Genomic DNA, 11779 nt, shown 5'->3' with positions numbered 1-11779 from the left:
ATACATAGTGCATCAAGTGGAGAGTACTTTGAAGGTGACTGAAATGTAAACATGTAAGATAAATACACAATTTTTTTTTCAGTTGGAATCTCACTCTGTCGCCCAGACTGGAGTGCAGTGGCCGCTTCCGGCCACACCGCAGCCTCAGCCTTCCAAGTAGCCGGAATTACAGGCATGCGCTACCACGCCCGGCTGATTTTTTGATTTATTGTAGAGATGAGGTCTCGCTGCCCAGGCAAGTCTCGAACCTGCAGGCTCAGACAATCCACCCACCTCAGCCTCCCAGAGGAGCTGGGATTACAGGCTGAGCCACTGAGCCCAGCTAATACACAATTTTTAATAAATAAATTCCAGGTTTTCTTGGAGGCTCCCTCACATAACAAGCCCATAGGTAATATGCTGCAATGGGGAAAAGCTGAAAAACTTTCCTCAAAGAATTGGAACAAGACAATGATGCTCATTTTCACCACCCCTGTTCAACCTAGTACTGGAAGTTGCTGCCAAAGCAATCAGGCAAAAGAAATAAATAAAAGGTATCCAGACTGAAAAAGAGGAAGTCAAATTGTCCCTTTTTTGCAGACAAAATAATCTTAAATAAAAGAAAACCTAAATATAGGAAAATCCCACCAAAAAACCCTTAGAATTGATAAATAAATTCAGTGAAATTTCAGGATACAAAACCAACGTTCATTCTAGAATGGAAGGGGCTTAATTTTTAAAAAATTAACATTGCCTGAGCCCGGGGGTTTAAGACCAGCCTGGGCAACTTGGCGAGACCTTATCTCTACAATAAATTAAAAAATAGCCAGGCATGGTGGCGCATGCCTGTAATTCCAGCTACTTGGAAGGCTGAGGTGGAAGGATCACCTGACCCCAGCAGGTTGAGGCTGCGGTGGCCGTAGGTGTGCCACTGCACTCCAGCCTGGGAGACAGGGTGAGGCTCCAAATGAAAAAGCAAAATAAATTAACAAACAAGCCAGGCTCGGTGGCTCAGCCTGTAATCCCACGCCTTTGGGAGGCTGAGGTGAGTGGATTGCCTGAGCCCGTGGGTTCGAGACCTGCCTGGGCAGCGAGACCTCATCTCTACAATAAATAAAACAATCAGCCAGGCATGGTAGTGCATGCCTGTAATTCCAGCTACTTGGAAGGCTGAGGTGGAAGGATCACCTGACCCCAGCAGGTTGAGGCTGCGGTGGCCGTAGGTGTGCCACTGCACTCCAGCCTGGGAGACAGGGTGAGGCTCCAAATGAAAAAGCAAAATAAATTAACAAACAAGCCAGGCTCGGTGGCTCAGCCTGTAATCCCACGCCTTTGGGAGGCTGAGGTGAGTGGATTGCCTGAGCCCGTGGGTTCGAGACCTGCCTGGGCAGCGAGACCTCATCTCTACAATAAATAAAACAATCAGCCAGGCATGGTAGTGCATGCCTGTAATTCCAGCTACTTGGAAGGCTGAGGTGGAAGGATCACCTGACCCCAGCAGGTTGAGGCTGCGGTGGCCGTAGGTGTGCCACTGCACTCCAGCCTGGGAGACAGGGTGAGGCTCCAAATGAAAAAGCAAAATAAATTAACAAACAAGCCAGGCTCGGTGGCTCAGCCTGTAATCCCACGCCTTTGGGAGGCTGAGGTGAGTGGATTGCCTGAGCCCGTGGGTTCGAGACCTGCCTGGGCAGCGAGACCTCATCTCTACAATAAATAAAACAATCAGCCAGGCATGGTAGTGCATGCCTGTAATTCCAGCTACTTGGAAGGCTGAGGTGGAAGGATCACCTGACCCCAGCAGGTTGAGGCTGCGGTGGCCGTAGGTGTGCCACTGCACTCCAGCCTGGGAGACAGGGTGAGGCTCCAAATGAAAAAGCAAAATAAATTAACAAACAAGCCAGGCTCGGTGGCTCAGCCTGTAATCCCACGCCTTTGGGAGGCTGAGGTGAGTGGATTGCCTGAGCCCGTGGGTTCGAGACCTGCCTGGGCAGCGAGACCTCATCTCTACAATAAATAAAACAATCAGCCAGGCATGGTAGTGCATGCCTGTAATTCCAGCTACTTGGAAGGCTGAGGTGGAAGGATCACCTGACCCCAGCAGGTTGAGGCTGCGGTGGCCGTAGGTGTGCCACTGCACTCCAGCCTGGGAGACAGGGTGAGGCTCCAAATGAAAAAGCAAAATAAATTAACAAACAAGCCAGGCTCGGTGGCTCAGCCTGTAATCCCACGCCTTTGGGAGGCTGAGGTGAGTGGATTGCCTGAGCCCGTGGGTTCGAGACCTGCCTGGGCAGCGAGACCTCATCTCTACAATAAATAAAACAATCAGCCAGGCATGGTAGTGCATGCCTGTAATTCCGGCTACTTGGAAGGCTGAGGCGGAAGGATCGCCGGAGCCCAGCAGGTCAAGGCTGCGGTGGCCAGGAGCGGCCACTGCACTCCAGTCTGGGCAACAGAGTGAGACTCTAACTCCAAAATAAAAAATAAAAAGAAACCAGTTGGATCATGAGGGATTTCTTGCTCTTGGAAGATTCTCCAAGCAATCACTATGTCAACTGATACAGATGTTTTCCTTTCTTCATATGATGAAGATCAGGGATCCAAACTTATTCAAAAAGCTAAAGAGGCACCATTTGTCCCCATTGGAATGGCAGGTTTTGCAGCAATCATTGCATATGGGTTATACAAATTGAAGAACAAGGGAAATATCAAAATGTCTCTTCACCTGATCCACATGTGAGTGGTAGTCCAAGGCTTTGTTGTAGGAGCAATGACTGTTGGTATGGGCTATTCCATGTGTCAAGAATTCTGGGCAAAACCTAAACCTTAGAAGAAGAGATGCTGTTTTGGTCTTGTTGAGGGAGCTTGCTGTAGTTAGATATATCATTATTAGGGTTACATGTTTAGGTTGAAAATAAATTATTTGAATGGATTCAGACAGTAACATAGTATTTTGAATATTGGCCTGCAAGAAAGGAACTAGGTTACTGGGGAGTAAAATTAACACAAAAGATACAAAACTTAAATGCACTTGATGGTATTAAAATGTCCACTTCCTTAAACTGTTAGGATGAAATTAGTTCTAAAGAAGACTGCCAGCCAACCCTGAAGTACTCCTAGTTGCTGCAGGATATCTCATGCATTGGATGTTATATATATATATATCCCAGCTAATTTAACTTTCTGCTTGTCTTGTGGACTGGTTGGCTCTTTTAGATCTTTTTCAAAAAAGTGTGTAGCATATAACTTTATAAAACTCACTCATCTGAAAGTGTATGTGTGTGTTTAAAGCAAACCTAAAAAGCTGACAACAAAGCTGCATAGTAGTAGTATTTATTTCAGGATCACAGTTGTAAACATGAGAATTATTTAATTATGGATTCCAGGTTAGCTCTTATATAATTGCAGAATTATATTTTTGCTGCTGTTATATTAAAATAATTTTGAAATGTTATCTTGAAATAAAAATATGTGTTTTAAGTGCTAATGCAAAGATAAATTAAGAATACTTTTCAAATGAATGCATTGTTTATTTTTTTCTAAGAATTGTAAACATTAAACTAATCAAATTATCCTCAATGAAAGTGATTAATGATTTATGAGCAAGATGGTGTGACCAGACATTATACACAAACTTTGATATACTACAGAATGCTTTATTGCACTTGTGAAATTCTATTGTCTAACCTGAACTTACATTCCATAGTGATAACATGATATATATTCCTTTATTAAAGTAAGTGAACATGTCAAATAAAATAAAATAAAATAAAAAATACATAAATACATAAAAATAAATTAACAAACCAAAATAAGTAGCATTTCTATTCATCAATAATGAACTAGCTGAAAAAGAAACCAAGAAAGCAATCCCATTTACAGTACCTACAAGTAATTTTAAGAACTAGGAATAAATTTAACCATGAAGGAGAAAGATCTCTACAAGGAAAACTACAAAATAATGATAAAATAAATTGAAGACAGGTCAGGTGTGGTAGCTCAAACCTGTAATCCCAGCGCTTTGGGAGGCCAAGGTAAGAAGATTGCCCGAGCCTAGGGGTTTGAGACCAGCCTGGGCAACTTGGCGAGACCTCATCTCTACAATAAATCAGAAAATTAGCCGGGTATGGTGGCTCACACTTATAGTTCCATCTACTTGGAAGGCTGAGGCGGAAAGACTGCCTGAGCCCAGCAGGTCAAGGCTGTGTGCCACTGCACTCTAGTCTGGGTGACAGGGCGAGACTCTGACTCAAAAAAAAAAAAAAAAAAGACACTTGCTCCCCCATGTTTGCTGAAACACTCTTCACAATAGCCAAGACATGAAATCAATCTAAATATGTGGCATATAAGCACAATGGAATACTATTCAGCCACTAAAAAGAATGAAGTTGTGTCATTTGCAGAAACATGGATGGAGCTGGAGGTCATTATATTAAGTGAAATAAGCCAGGCATAGAAAGAACAATATCTCATATTCTTATTTATATGTAGGAGTTTTAAAAGAAAGCTGATCTAGCTGGGCACAGTGGCTCACACCTGTAACCCCAGCACTTTGGGAGGCAGAGAGGCGAGAGGATTGCCTGAGCCCATGGGTACAAGACCAGCCTGAGCAACTTGGTGAAACCTCGTCTCTACAAATCAAAAAATCAGCCAGGCGTGGTGGTGAGTGCCTGTAATCCCAGCTACATGGAAGGCTGAGGCAGAAGGATCACCTGAGCCCAGCAAGTCAATGCAGCAGTGGCCGTGAGTGTGCCACTGCACTCCAGGTTGGGCAACAGAGTGAGACTCTGACCTTAAAAAAAAAAAAAAAAAAGGCCGAACTCGGTGGCTCAGTCTGTAATCTCAGCACTTTGGGAGGCCGAGGTGAGTGGATTGCCTGAGCCTGCGGGTTCGAGACCCGCCTGGGCAACTTGGCAAGACCTCATCTCCACAATAAATCAAAAATTAACCGGGCGTGGTAGCGCACATCTGTATTTCCAGCTACTCGGAAGGCTGAGGCGGAAGGATCGCCGGAGCCCAGCAGGTTGAGGCTGCGGTGGCCAGGAGCAGCCACTGCACTCCAGTCTGGGCGACCGAGTGAGACTCCCACTCAAAAAAAAAAAAAAAGTTGATCTTATGAAGGTAGAATGATAGATACCAGAGTCTGGGAAGGGGTCAGAGAGAAGGTAGGGAATGAAGAGAGGTATGTTAATGGGTACAAACATTCAGTTCGAATAAATAAGTGCTAATACTAGCAGTTTGATAGCACAGTAGAGTGACTATAGTTAAAAATAATTTATTGTATATTTCCAAATAGCTAGAAGAGGCAATTTGATATGTACTCAATACAAATAAATAATAAATGCTCATGGTGATGAACATACTAAGAACCCTGATTGGAGCGCTGCATACTATATGCAGGTATCAATGTATCAAAATAAATATGTACAACTATTGTGCATCCATTTAAAAGTTTTTAAAATAAAGATATACACCTGAGTAACATAATTGATATAATCTAAATGGTATCTATAAATTCTATATTTTGAAAACAAAAAATACTTATTTTCAAGGGCTCATGGAATAGTCATCAAAGTTGATTAGTAGACCAAAAAAACTCAATAAATTCTATGGAGTAAAAGGTATTTTGTTATCAAAATATAGTAACATTTGAAATCTGCAGAATTTTAAAAGATTTATTTTCAAGATGTGGGGTACAATTCAGGGTTAGGTATACAAATATTTATTTTGCAGTGACCCTTGTTGATGAGGTGTGCCCTCCTTCCCCTGGCAGTTTCCCACTACTGCCTATCCCTTTCTTATAGTATTATGATAATTGTTCAAGGTGCACTTATGATTGAGAACAGGTGGTACTCAGTTCTTTGTTTCTGTGGTACATCACTCATTCTTATAGACCCTAAGTTCATCCAAGTTGCTGTGAGGTTCATGATTTTGTCCTTATTTATGGCTGCAAAATATTACATCGTGTATATGTACCACATTTTTTTAAATCCAGTCCTCTTAGTGGGATTTTTTTTTTTTTTTTTTTTAATATTAAGCTGGGTGTAGTGGCTCATGCCTGTAATCCCAGCATTTTGGGAGGCTGAGGTGAGAGGAGGCTTGAGGCCAGGATTCAAAACTATCCTGGGCCAAATAGTAAGATCCCATTTCTACAAGACATTAAAAAATTAGCCAGGTGTGGTAGTGCATGCCTGTAGTCCCACCTAGTTGGGAGGTTGAGGTATGAGGATACCTTGAGCCCAGGAGTTCAAAACGGCAGTGAGCTCTGATCACACTGAGGCACTCCAGCCTGGATGACAGAGTGAGACCTTGTCTCTAAAAACAAACAAATGCCGGGTTCGGCGGCTCAGCCTGTAAACCTAGCGCTTTGGGAAGCTGAGGTGAGTGGATTGCCTGAGCCTGCGAGTTCGAGACCCACCTGGACAACTTGGAGAGACCTCATCTCTACAATAAATCAAAAATTAACCGGGCATGGTAGCATGCACCTGTAGTTCCAGTTACTTGAAAGGCTGAGGCAGAAGGATCGCCAGAGCCTAGCAGGTAGAGGCTGGAGTGGAGCGTGGAAAAGGGGACAAGAAAGTGTCAAAGAAATACCTTCCAATTAAAATAATTAAATTAAAGCACAGATGCATTCCAGATCAATACCAGCATCATTCTTGTTTTTTTTTGAGTTGGAGTCTCACTCCATGGCCCAGACTGGAGTGCAGTGGCCGCTCCCGGCCACCACAGCCTCGACCTGCTAGGCTCCGGCAATCCTTCCGCCTCAGCCTTCCAAGTAGCTGGAAGTACAGGTGCGCGCTACCATGTCCGGCTAATTTTTTATTTATTGTAGAGATGAGGTCTCACCAAGTTGCCCAGGAGGGTCTCAAACCCGTGGGCTCAGGCAATTCACTCACTTCAGCCTCCCACAGCACAGGACTACAGGCTGAGCCACTGAGCCCGGCTTTTTTTTTTTTAATATAAGCTAAGGTTTTTATTTACACTCCTTTCCAAAGTACAGTAATACATCAAAGTTTTACAAATAATCTATTTGTTATTCATTTAAAAATATATTCTGAGGTCTTCTATGTGCCGGAAATTTGTTTTTCATTTTAATGACAAGATTCTCATTAACTATTTTAATATTTATGTCTAATTTACCAGAATTTAAAATTTGATTATCTTAAAACCGGCATCATTCTCAATAGGAAAATACTATATGTATGCCCAGAAAAGTAAAGAACTAGTTACACACGTGTGTGTGTGTGTGTGTGTGTGTGTGTGTGTGTGTGTGTGTATTTGAAAACAGGCATGGTAATGCATACCTATAGTCCCAGCTACTTGGGAGGTTGAAGCAGGTAGATCCCTTGGTCCAGGAGTTCAAGGCTGTAGTGTGCTATGATCACGTCTGTGAATAACCACTGCACTCCATTGTGGGCAACCTAGCAAGAATCCATCTCTAAAAAATAAAATAAGCCACTGTATGCTCATGCCTGTCAGCCCAGCATTTTGAGAGGCAGAGGCAAGAGGATTGCTTGAGCCCAGGATTTAAGACCAGCCTGGGCAACTTGGCAAGATCTCATTTCTACAGTAAATTAAAAAACTGGGGGGGGGGTGTAAAAAAATTGGTAGTTAGGCATGGTGGTACACACCTGTGGTTCCAGCTACTTGGAAGGTTGAGGCAAAAGGATCATCTGAGCCCAGCAGCTTCAGACTGCAATAGCCGTGAGTGTAGCACTGCACTCCAGCCCAGGCAACAGAGTAGGACTCTAACTCAAAAAACAAACAAACAAGCAAACAAACAGAAAAAATAGAAAAGAAAGAGATTAAATTATATGATAGTAAACCAAAAAAACCTAAGAGAATGAACTGAAAACTACTGCAAATGGTAAGACAATTCAGAAAAGTGAGTGACTGGACGCAAAATTATCATGCAAATATCAATAGCCCTTCTCTAACACAAAGCACAGCTGATTAGATAACAGTATGAGAGAAAAGATTCCTGTTATATTAATGAGCAACGAGATAAAAGATCCAAACTTTCACTGGGGTAGCTAAGAGGGCACACCTGCGGAGTACTTTAGCTCCTTTCCTGCACTATACCTTCTCAGGCTCAACACAGACAGAGAACGTGGGAAATCCCCAGAGCCCCATCCTCAGTCTAGGCTGGCTAGGCAGTTCCTTGGAGCAAAACTCCCCAAGGAGAAGCCCTACAGCCACCATTGCAGTTGGCTATCTCCCACGAGTGACATCTCCTGGCCAGAGATCAACAGTACAACCAACTACATAGGATAAAATACCTCAGCTTTGGGGAAGGCCTGATCCCACTTTCCAAGCCAGTCTGGCCACTCAAGATGCCATGAACCAGTGCAGGTACACAGAACAGGGCTGCCATAGCTGGCAATTGAAACTCACCACACTAAGGCTATATATGACCAAGGGAACCCCACAGTGCCTACACCAGTGCCCTGCCAGCCTCAAATAAGAATAAACCATCTATCCAAATGAGAAGGAACCAGAAAAATAATTCTGATAATATGAAAAAAACAGAGTACTCCAATACCCACAAAAGACCACATCAACTCTTAACAATAAGCCCTAACAAAAATGAAAATTTTGAAATTCCAGACATAGAATTCAAAAGGCTGATTATAAAATTGATCAATGAACTTCAGGAGAAAACTGAAAACCAACATAAAGAAATTTAAAAAGCGATTCAGGACACAAATGAAAAATTATCCAAAGAGATAGACACCTTAAAAAAAAGCCACGATGAAATTCTGGAAATGAAAGAAGCATTTAAGGAAGTACAAAATGCAGTGGAGAGTTTTAGCAGTAGAATAAAACAAGCAGAAGAAAGGATCTCAGAATTAAAAGACACAGCTTTTAAATTAACCCAATCATACAAAACTATAAAGAAAAAAGAATCAAGAGAACAGAACAAAGTCTCCAAGAAATGTGAGACTATGTAAAACAACCAAACCTAAGAATCATAGGTGTTCCTGAGGAAGAAGAGAAAGCCACAAGTTTGCAAAACCTGTTTGAGGAAAAATTCCCTGATCTTGCCAGAGATCTAAACATCCAGATACAAAAAGCCCAAAAAACTCTCAAAAGATTCATTGCAAGAAGGTCATCCCCAAGGCATATAATCATCTCACTATGCAAAGTTAATATAAAGGAAAGAATTTTAAGAGCAATGAGAGAAAAGCATCAAATAACTTACAAAGGCAAGCCCATCATCAGACTAACAGCAGACTTCTCAGAAGAAACCCTACAAACCAGAAAGGATTGGAGCCCCATCTTCAATCTTTCAAATAAAATAACAGTCAGCCAAGAATTTTGTATCCCACAAAACTAAGTTTCATAAATGAAGGAGAGATGAAGTCCTCTGCAGACAAGCAAATGCTGAGAGAAATTGTCACTACTAGACTGACTCTACAAGAAATACTCAAAGGAGTTATAAATACTGAAACAAAAGATAAAAACATACCAGTAGAAAAATGCTGGAAATCATAAAGTTCACAAGCCTTATGGAACACTAACACAGTAGGAAAAATAAATAAATAAAGCAGATAGCATCCAGTATGATGAATAGAATAGTACCTTACATATCATTATTAATTCTAAAGGTAAATGGTCCCAATGCCTCAGCAGAAACATCTAGACTGACAGAATGGATTAAAAAACACAACCCAGTTGGGCACGGTGGCTCATGGCTGTAATCCCAGCAATTTGGGATGATGAGGCTAGAGGATTGCCTGAACCCATGGGTTCAAGACCAGGCTGAGCAACATGATGAGACCTCATCTCTACAGTAAATCAAAATATTCAGCCAGGTGTGGTGGCACATGCCTGTAGCTCCAGCTACTTGGAAGCCTGAGACAGAAGGATCGCCTGAGCCCAGCAGGTGGAGGCTGCAGTAGCTGTGAGCGTTGTACTGTACTTCAGCCTGGGCGACAGAGTGCAACTCTGACTCAAAAATAAAAACACAGCCGGGCTCGGTGGCTCAGCCAGTAATCTCAGCACTTTGGGAGGCCGAGGTGAGTGGATTGCCTGAGCCCACGGGTTCGAGACCCACCTGGGCAACTTAACGAGACCTTATCTCTACAATAAATCAAAAACTAGCCGGGCGTGGTAGCGCGCTCCTGTAGTTCCAGCTACACGGAAGGCTGAGACGGAAGGATCGCCGGAGCCCAGCAGGTCGAGGCTGCGGTGGCCGGGAGCGGCCACTGCACTCCAGTCTGGGCGACAGAGTGAGACTCCAATCGAAAAATAAATAAATTAATTAATTAATTAACAACAGTGCAAAAAGACAAAAGTAGCCATTATATAATGATAAAAGGATCAAGCCAACAAGAACGCATTATAATTCTAAATATTTATGTGCCTAACACTAGAGCCCCCAGCTCTATAAAACAAATTCTACTAGACCTAAAAAAAGAGATAGACAGCAATACAATAATAGTGGGAGAATTCAACACGCCACTGACAGCAATAGATCACCAAGGCAGAAAGTCAACAAAGAAACATTGGAGTTAAACAGGACTCTAGAGGAAATGGAACTAACAGACATTTATGGAACATTCCATCTCAAAACTAGAGAATATACATTTTTCTCATCAGCACATGGAGCATTATCCAAGACAGACCATGAGATAGGCCAAAAATTGTCTCAATAAAGTCAAAAAAATCAGAATCATATCAATCACCTTCTCAGACCACAGCGAAATAAAACTGGGGGGAAAAAAGAAAGATAAGTGATCCAGCGAACTACAAGAAGTGTGCAAGATCTATAGGAAAAAAAATTAAAATACTATTCAGTGGCACAAAAGAGTCTTAAATAGATCATAAGGTACACCTCATATCTGGTAAGAAAAACTCAATTTTATTAAAGATGCCACACCTGGCATGGTGGCTCACACCTGTAATCCTGGCACTTTGGGAGGTGGAGGTGAGTGGGTTCGAGACCAGTTTGGCAAGACCTTGTCTCTACAATAAATCAAAACATTAGCCGGGCATGGTGGCGCATGCCTGTAGTTCCTGTTACTTGGAAGGTTGAGGTGGAAGGATCACCTGAGCCCAGCAGGTTGAGACTGTGATAGCTGTGATCGTGCCATTGTACCCCAGCCTGGGTGCCAGAGTGAGTCTCTGACGCACACACAAAAAAGATGTAAATTCTCCTTTCACTCATCTATAAACTTCGGGTCATCACAATAAAATTACCAACTGGGTTTTGTTTTGTTTTTTCGTTTGTTTTAATGGGCTAGTAAAAATATCCAGAATAATTCTAGAGGAAAAAAAACAAGACTGGATAGCTAGTCAGATGCCTTCCTCACTCCTTCTCTGTTCTAGAAGAAAAGTACTCAGAGTGAGCTTCTCACAGGGAGTCTCCTTTTCTTGAGGAACAGCTGGGAAGGGCCCAGCAAGGCCTCCTTGGCTGGGACTTTACCCCACTCCTGATACGACATGACTGCTGTGTGGTTTTGGCAGAATCCTAGCTCCCTTCAGCCACAATCCCGGGATCTCCAAGCAGAGAGATGCAACCACTGTGCCCCTGAGCTGCCACCTCTGAGCAGCTCTTCAGAATGCAGGAGCACCAGTCTGCCATCTCAAAGTTCCACCATCCCCCAACCTGGTATGGGTTGAATTATGTCTCCCTTGCAAAAAAGATACGTTGGAATCCTGATCCCTAGACTCTCAGAATGTGCCTTTATTTGGAAATGGGGTCCTTGCAGAGGTAATTAGTTAAGATAAGGTCATGGTAGGGTGGGCCCCTAATCCAATATGACAGGTGTCCTTGTAAGGAGCCAGGGAGAAAGGGAGA

The 11779-nt window shown here is 42.8% G+C and overlaps 1 pseudogene; it reads left to right on the top strand.

Moving 5' to 3' along the window:
* Window positions 1-2492: 2492 nt before the first annotated feature.
* LOC103257970 lies at window positions 2493-2846 on the top strand (annotated as a pseudogene).
* Window positions 2847-11779: the final 8933 nt, after the last annotated feature.

Source organism: Carlito syrichta, unplaced genomic scaffold, assembly GCF_000164805.1.
Source record: "Carlito syrichta isolate Samal-C Ts95f unplaced genomic scaffold, Tarsius_syrichta-2.0.1 Scaffold301920, whole genome shotgun sequence".
Lineage (NCBI taxonomy): Eukaryota > Metazoa > Chordata > Mammalia > Primates > Tarsiidae > Carlito > Carlito syrichta.
The sequence above is the reverse complement of the archived record's forward strand: the minus strand, read 5'-3'. Positions and strand labels throughout refer to the sequence as shown.